This window comes from Etheostoma spectabile, chromosome 14 (genome assembly GCF_008692095.1).
Source record: "Etheostoma spectabile isolate EspeVRDwgs_2016 chromosome 14, UIUC_Espe_1.0, whole genome shotgun sequence".
NCBI lineage: Eukaryota > Metazoa > Chordata > Actinopteri > Perciformes > Percidae > Etheostoma > Etheostoma spectabile.
This window is the reverse complement of record NC_045746.1, coordinates 6,353,307-6,361,298: the sequence shown is the minus strand read 5'-3', so window position 1 is coordinate 6,361,298 and position 7,992 is coordinate 6,353,307. Positions and strand designations below refer to the sequence as shown.

The following is a 7,992-nucleotide window of genomic DNA, read 5'->3' as shown; positions in this document are numbered from 1 at the left end:
CACACACACACACACACACACACACACACACACACACACACACACACACAAATGCTATAAGGTCATCCCACATACTGCCACACTGCATCAGCACAAGTGTCAAGGTCTTGTGTTGTATTTGTGATTAAAGCTGCACTCAGCGATGGGGATAAAAGAGAATTTCATCTCCAGCAGTAAAAACCCTTGGATTCCTACTCATCTATCTATTCTGCCCTTTTCCAACATTTATACTTGTTCAAACTTAACAGCTCCTACTGGAAAATCCCAAGGTTTTGTGATGTGGATTAATCGGCCACCATTATTACGTGAAAATCGGCCAATTCCGGTCACCAGCCGGACAATTGGTGCATCTCTAGTTGCTTTGGAGATGATACACTGTCTCATCTCGTCTTATTGGTGTAAACTGGCAGGTTTTAGATTGTTCAAGTAGTTCAATCTGTGGTCTGAACTGGACTTTAGACTTTGTACAAATCTATGGTAAATGTTATTTTGGTTTCTAGCTGATGATACTCAAAATGTTCAAAACATTTCCCTCTTGCTGCCATTTGAAGACGCAAATGTGTAAAACTTCCAAGTGCAGTTGGAAAGAGGCACATTCAGTGAAAACCATCTTTGATGGTGGCCATTGAAACTCTATTTGAAACAGCAGTTGCACCTATCCCCCTCGTACAGCCTCTCCATTTGCCAATCAACAGAATGAGCTCTTCAATTGGTTGATGCTGAATAATCGTTTCGAGATGCCCTGCCAGTTTCTAGGGCAGACAGCATTCCATGCCCTAATTAAAGGGGAAAACTAAAAACTAAGCAGCTGATTCTATTGTGTGGTCAGATACAGTGAAAAGGTCACTGATCTGTGGATTGAATGGGTGCCTTGGGAATTACAATAAACTCATTGTGTCCACAGCGGAACCATCCCATCTCACCTACTGTTCCCTTCCCATCTAATCAGTATGGAAAGGCTGACAGCAGGAGAGATGACATTGACAGACCACAGTTCCTTTCCCATAGAGCCACGCTGGGCTGCTGGGAAAATGGACACAGAGAGGTTGAGGTCAGAACAGTCTTACACAGCTTCGTGGGAAACAGGTCCCTTCTGTTCCTATTATCATCCTTCATCCTCTACATCTCTGAAAAACACGTCTGCTGTCTTATATGTCCTCCAGACACAGGTGAGGAAAGAACTGACTGACACATATTAATGGCGGAAAGATAAAAGTAGCCATCGCCCAAATGGCAGCCAGCCATAGGTCAGAGTAAAGGGCAATGGGCTTTACAGAAGCAGAGGCTCTGACCAAACTCTTATAGGTCACTGGTCAATACATAGGAATGATGAATGACTGGAATTTAACCTGGCAAATTACTGTTTCCATTGTCAGAGTGGTGGGGCCCGCAATCAATGGGAATTAAATTAGGCACTGGGTGGCAAAATTGTAAGTGACGGGTGACACTTGGCTGCCTTTTATCTTGCTGCAAACAGACAAGTTTCAAAAAAGAACATTTTTCTTTCCTTAAATGGCACTTTTATGGCAGACAGGAGATGTAAAAAATAAAGAAACAGCACGTATTCCTCTACTTTTCATCTTAAACACTCTACAAGTCTGCAGCAGTAATTAGGAGGGCTAGATATCACTTGAAATGTTTTGTTGCTTCTGACGCCACAATACCAGAGGTTTGGGGCTGAAACAGGGGGGCGGGGGGTTCACAACAACAAAACACACAGATCACTTTGGTCTTGTCAAAGGAACCATTTGACAACTTTGAGAAGTAAACTTTCCATTCAGAATCTTATTGGCATCCATTTCGTCTCGTGCCATCCATTCAAAACGTAACGTCACAAAGTACGCTAGGACAAAAAGAACGTTAATCTCGCTATAAACAAATTGACACCCTTAAAATGGGTTTGTGTTAACGCCGTTAATAACCTTGACAGCACTACACAAAACTTTACAGATGTGTCGTAAAGATCCAAATGAAGACCGAGTAGGAATTAGGGAAAGGACCATTGCTACGGTTGGGTATCCTTTGTTTTTTCTTAAATACTGGTACTAAAGCGATTCGTTTAAAACAGTGCCAGTACCTAAACAGTGCCTGAACGAATACTTTTGAAAAAACATTAACATAAAATAAAAAGAAGTACACAAACACTTTACAATGATTAGCTGTCAGCATTTTAACCGTGTTTAATTCAGCTACAAGCTAACGCTAGGCTAATTGCTGTCAAATCTAGTGGTAACTAGCGTCACGTGCAACGTCCGTTTCGTAGCATCAGAGAGAAGTCCAGGCAATGAAATCCGCTTCGTTATTTGGTCCGGTAGATACCGGTTGTTTATGAAACGGTGCCATATTAGTACTGGGTTTTGGTACCCAAACCTAGCCAATCCTGCTCAGTCGTGCCAAGGCAACTGGAGATTTTAACGGTAAAGCAGATTATTGCAATGCCAGCCTTTGATGCTCGTAAAAGATAAAGTTATGGCTGATTGAGGCTGTTTGAGAGGTTAGTGATAAAGACTGGCATCTCTGGGACTCCAGAATCAGAATGGGTGGGTGGAGGTCACCCGGTGCGCTGTCATCATCTGTCTGCCATCGTCTGTGTTAACACACAGTAACATGAAGCCTGGTTTCCCAGAAAGAGCACAGTGCGGGACAGATGATAGAAAATCAAATGACTCACCCAGCAGCTGACAGAACACAGCAGGCTGCCAGCGACGTCTGTGTGAGCAAAGTAACATCATTTCCCATGATAAATATTAACTAAGCAAGTTTAAATATGACTAGGGCTGACTGTATTTATATGCCTACAATACTGCTGCTGCATCAACACAGTTATACAGTCATATTTGAAAGATTTCCCATCTTTAGCTTAAGTCCATATTGTAGTTTGCAAACCTCAGAGCTATTTGGTTCACTGGTAATATCTAAAAGTCTTATATTAATTTTCATCATATTGTTGGACAACTTCAAGCTTTTTGTTGTTGTATTGGTTCACAGTATTGATCGGTGAAAGGGGACGCATAGTGTCAAACCTACAGAAACTTAACACCAACCCCAAATATCCCTTAGAGTTTTTGATGCCATTAGCCACTTTTAGCTTACAGTTTTTGTCAACTTTCACTAATTTCATTAGCCTCTTTTAGATTGTAGTTTCGGTTAACTCTCTCGCTTTCATTAGCCTCTCTTAGCTTATAGCTTTTGTTAACTCTCTGCTTTTTTTAGTTTTGGTTAATCAGAATCAGAATCAGCTTCCTTTGCCAGGTATGAGGACACACACGAGGAATTTTACTTTGGAACATCGTTGCTCCCAATGCGCTTACACACATAACTCTCTCTGCTGTTATTAGCTTCTTTTAGCTTATAGTTTTGGTTAACTCTCTCTGCTTTTATTAGCCTCTTTTAGCTTATAGTTTTGATTAACTCTCTCTGCTTTTATTTGCCTCTTTTAGCTTATAGTTTTGGTTAACTCTCTCTGCTTTTATTAGCCTCTTTTAGCTTATAGTTTTGGTTAACTCTCTGCTTTTATGTGCCTCTTTTAGCTTATAGTTTTGGTTAACTCTCTCTGCTTTTATTTGCCTCTTTTAGCTTATAGTTTTGGTTAACTCTCTCTGCTTTATTTAGCCTCTTAGCTTATAGTTTTTGATAACTCTCACTGCTTTTATTAGCCTCTTTTAGCACATTGTTTGGATTAACTCTCACTACTTTCATTAGCTTATCTTAGCTTAACCTTGGTTAACCTTTAGCTTTTTGTTTTGGTTTACTCTCACTGCTTCATTAGCCTCTTTTTGTTTTGTATATTTGGATCTTATAGTCTTGGTTTTACGGTTTTCATTTGGCATATTTTATCTTGTTTTGTTTACTGTCACAGCATTTATTAGCCTCTTTTATCTTGTGTTTTTGGTTTGCCCACAGTGCTTTTATTAGCCTCTCTTAGCTTATTATTTTGGTTTACTCTCACTTTGTGTATTAGCCTCTTTTCCAGCTGCAGCAGGAAGCTGTTCTCAACAGCAGACAGTTAGTATTTAACTGCTAAAGAGAAAGATTTTTTTTTGGTGGAGACCAACACAGGACTAAAAGAAAAAATTGGATTAATATTAAAAATATTGGACTACAATTCTTTAGGTGGCCAGAAACACAACCTCAAATGAATGCTAGTGATGCTCCATGTCTGACGGATAAGGAAATAGACATCTGTTTGTTTTGTCACTGGTGTGTTGACAGCTTGTACGCTGCTCCCAATTGACCAAATAGAACCAATCATTTGAAGCAGCTTTAAATACATTATTATTACAAATAAGTGTTGGTACATTATATCTTATTAATGTAAACAAATCAAATTAAAAAAAAAATATTGAATCCAATAGCCAGTTTATAAAAGCTTTAATATTTACTTTTGTAACATGTTATTCTAGATGGCATTTTTTAGGAAAGATCACAAGAAGTGATGTGTTTTATGATTCCTGTGTTTTTGAAAAAACAATAGAAGAACTCTCAGGTTAGCATGACGAGTGAGAGTCCACCTGGCTGAACAGAAATTCCAGACCAAGACACGCAAATTCCAGCAATACAAAAAACATCTAAGGTAAATGTAAAAATCTGTTGATTGACAAGTAATAACTGCATAGCAGAGAAAAAGCACTACAGCAGCCAGCCAATTAACAGAGACCATGCAATGAGAAGGATTTTCAAAAATGACCTCATGCATATGTAATTAACAAAGGGCAAAATCATAAAAATGAATTGAAATGCCATGGAGCTAAAGTGCGCCCAGACTTAATATCCCCTACGACACTGTGTATTACATAAATGATTCACTAAAGAGCACGTTTGAGAAGACCAGGATTATAAAAGCTAGACAAACACAGCGGCCCTGACACTGTTTTAAATTCAGTTTCTTTGGAGTTCTTTGTTCACAGGCACTGGTCTGAATGGGAATAGATGCGTTCCTAAACTGTCACTAAATTGTGTCTACTTTTTGGGAATGCATATTGGTCAAATTTAAAACTAAATATTGGCACAAAATACTGTCCACTAGACCTTGGATTTGGCCTGACTGAACCAACTTGTTAACTACTGTATAGTCTGGAAAGTCATTAGGTCTGACTGAGTGACATAATAACCAAAATAATGCTTTTTGTGATGTTATTACATATTCTTTGTGGCAGTTTTAGCATTTAAAATTGTAAATTTAAGTGTTTTTTTTTACTGGTGGATTCTGACCATGGTTTGAATTCACAGTTCACCATACATATATCATGATCATCGTCTTAAGGTCACGGTTTACTGCATGCTTTTAATAAACCAAATCAGATTATCCAGCTGCTATAGAGCTCTCTGTTGGGAGCCATTGGCATTTTTCATTTACACAGCTGATACACACAATGCTGTGAGCCCATATGGAGGTGACAGGTAGGCTGCTGGAGTCCACTGGAGCCTATTCTCGGCCTGTTTTTAACATTTGCAATATCTAGGTGCTGTTACATTGCAACACATGTCACATGAGGCTTTGTTGTTTCAGCTTCTGTTGTTGTTTAGATATTTTACTGAGTTTCTGAGCATACAATGGCTCCAGCCTTGTTTATTCCTCCCAGCACGCCTATAATCTACTGTAACCAGCAGCACCTTCTCCATCAGTCTGCCTTTTTTGGGAAGATTTGTCGACGTGGTTAGCGCACAGCAGCAGAAGCCCGTCTCCTGTACTAGCTACCTGTGGAGCAGAACAGGTGACAGACAGCGGAGCCTATGTGCGCAACGACGGACACTCACCAACTGATTTCAGTGCGCTTCGCCGAGGAAAGAAATCACGGAGTCCGAAGTTGGAACTAGCCGCCAGCCACCATCTTCTGCATGGACGAAGAAGAGTAGCCTAAGTGCAGAGTGTGGGGTTCAGTCTGGTACAACACATTGCACTGCTTCATTACAGCTGACGCCGTTGAACCCGCGGCATAGTAGACTACACCGCGCTGTTACCACGGACAGCCGAGCACCGGGCGCGCGCTCAGTCCCAGCAGCAACAGGGAGGGGCGTCAAGATAAGCGCACTTAGTCCGGAGGATACAGGAAAAGACGGGGATTTGGCCTTCAAAGTAAAAGCAGAACAGCTGTCGAGCAAGCGAAGAGAGAAACAGCTGTTGTAATTATGTGGAAAAGTGGAACAAAATACAACGTTTTTTTAGTGGAGAGTAGAGGATATGCACATATGTAAAATATAAATATTTAAAAAGGGAGCATTATACCACAACTATAACATTTATAGAAAAATGTTTTGCTTAGAGACCTATAGCCTATTACACAATATATTGATTTCAAAATAAATCCGCTTGGTAACGCCCATTATTATTATGGGCGTTACCAATAATAATATCCTGCTCAAAAAGTCTAAAAGATGGCTTTCTGTCTGGCCTGAAGCTCTCACTCTGTAGTGTTACAGAACATTACATTTTCAGATTTTTCAGCAGAAATAACATTAACCATAATACAGTTCATTGCTTCAAGAATACCAGTTTACCTATGTTTAAGTCTTACTAATTCGGTTTCTCAAAATAGATAATACATTTTTGGAACCTATTGAATTTTGGGCGTATTTTGTATTATTGACATTATTATTATATAATTACTAGTAGAACTAGTTGTTATAGTAGTAGTAATGACGATGCAGGACATGTTTTTAAATTGATCGTCTTCACATTTGTTTTATTTTGAAATCACAGTGGTACAGTTTCCTGTGTAACTACCTGTTTTGTCTTGCAACTGCTGCTCAAAGGTTTGTACCATTGATTATTTTAGTAAGGGGTGCACTGTCTCCACACATTAGCACATTAACAAATGGAATCGCCTTTTCACCTGTCTTTTGGTAGAATCCTGTCACTCAGTAATTTGTCCTCAGTCCTAAATTACATGGATCATTTTTTGTAGGCTATGTCTCTCCTTATCTCATTCCTATTAACCAGATTAAAAACAAAAAAAAAGGCACTTGTAGGCTAGATACCACCACAATAGCTAGAAACAGAAAACAGTGTTCTAATAACACCAAAGTCAACTGTGCTATTACCAAAGAATGTAATGGTTTCACTCAACCGGCTTTTTTATCTCAATGTTGTGTATTGTTCATCTCATTTAGTAAATGAGAACAATTATACCGTGTACCATCAACACTTGATACATCTGTGAGCTGCATTACAATAAACTCCCTGCCACCAACAGGCTTAAGGACAGTAATAGGGAACATATTGTAGGTATAGAATTCACCCTCATAAACACACACACAAGGTCCTGGGATTATAATAAAAATAACAATTTATCAAAACACATAACGTTGTAGGAATGAAGCCGTTATCTACATCAAGTTAATTTGACTGCTCATAACACATGCATTAATGTGAACCATGACTCTGCTTTCCGTTGAGGACATGACAAGCTTTCTGCTGCTTAAGACTGCAGGAAAATGAATGCATGAAGCTTATCTTTATGCTGATTAGTCACTGGAAGGTCCGACACAAACAGATGGAGGTTTGCCCCCTGTTGCTTTAAACTCACTGTCTGACCTCCATTGTCACAACTGTTACTTCTGCTACTGCTTGCTACTTCTAGTGAAACTAAATCAGTTCCTATTTGCTCCTATATGGCCATATCATTAGGCTACACAGTGACTTTGCAATGGCATTTTGGTGCATGCAGGATATTAGTGCGTTTTCCCATGATTTTCTTTTTGTAGAAAAAATATGAATGCATCTAATGTATCATGTTACATTAGGGTCCTTTTGTTTAGCTGTGACACGTTTGTATTATTTCTCTATAAAAGAAATTAACTTCATTACATAGTGTACATTGGAAATGTGCCATGTTGCACACCCATGCATACATAGCACACACATAGAAAGGAGAGATATATAGTGTGTTTATGGTACCCTAATGATAGAGCACTCAGATTAATTCATGTTGATATATTAAAGCGCCCATATTATGCTAATTTTCAGGTTCATAATTGTATTTTGAGGTTGTA

The 7,992-nt window shown here is 39.1% G+C and overlaps 1 protein-coding gene and 1 long non-coding RNA gene across 4 annotated transcripts in view; one reads left to right on the top strand and one right to left on the bottom strand.

The window, feature by feature from the left end:
* The window catches only part of LOC116702131 (uncharacterized), a 17,910-nt gene extending 17,492 nt beyond the window's left edge, over positions 1-418 (top strand). Inside the window, exon 3 of the long non-coding RNA XR_004335064.1 lies at positions 357-418. This is a non-coding gene — a long non-coding RNA (uncharacterized LOC116702131). The remainder of the gene's footprint in view (positions 1-356) is intronic.
* The window catches only part of pkib (protein kinase (cAMP-dependent, catalytic) inhibitor beta), a 25,673-nt gene extending 19,652 nt beyond the window's left edge, over positions 1-6,021 (bottom strand). Inside the window, exons 1-2 of one of the 3 annotated variants that reach the window (XM_032536286.1) lie at positions 5,758-6,021; positions 2,672-2,709 (exon numbers count right to left, since the gene is read on the bottom strand). The gene's annotated coding sequence lies outside the window, so the exon portion shown is untranslated. The remainder of the gene's footprint in view (positions 1-2,671; positions 2,710-5,757) is intronic. The other 2 variants (XM_032536284.1, XM_032536285.1) reach the window with 2 other exon arrangements.
* Positions 6,022-7,992: the final 1,971 nt, after the last annotated feature.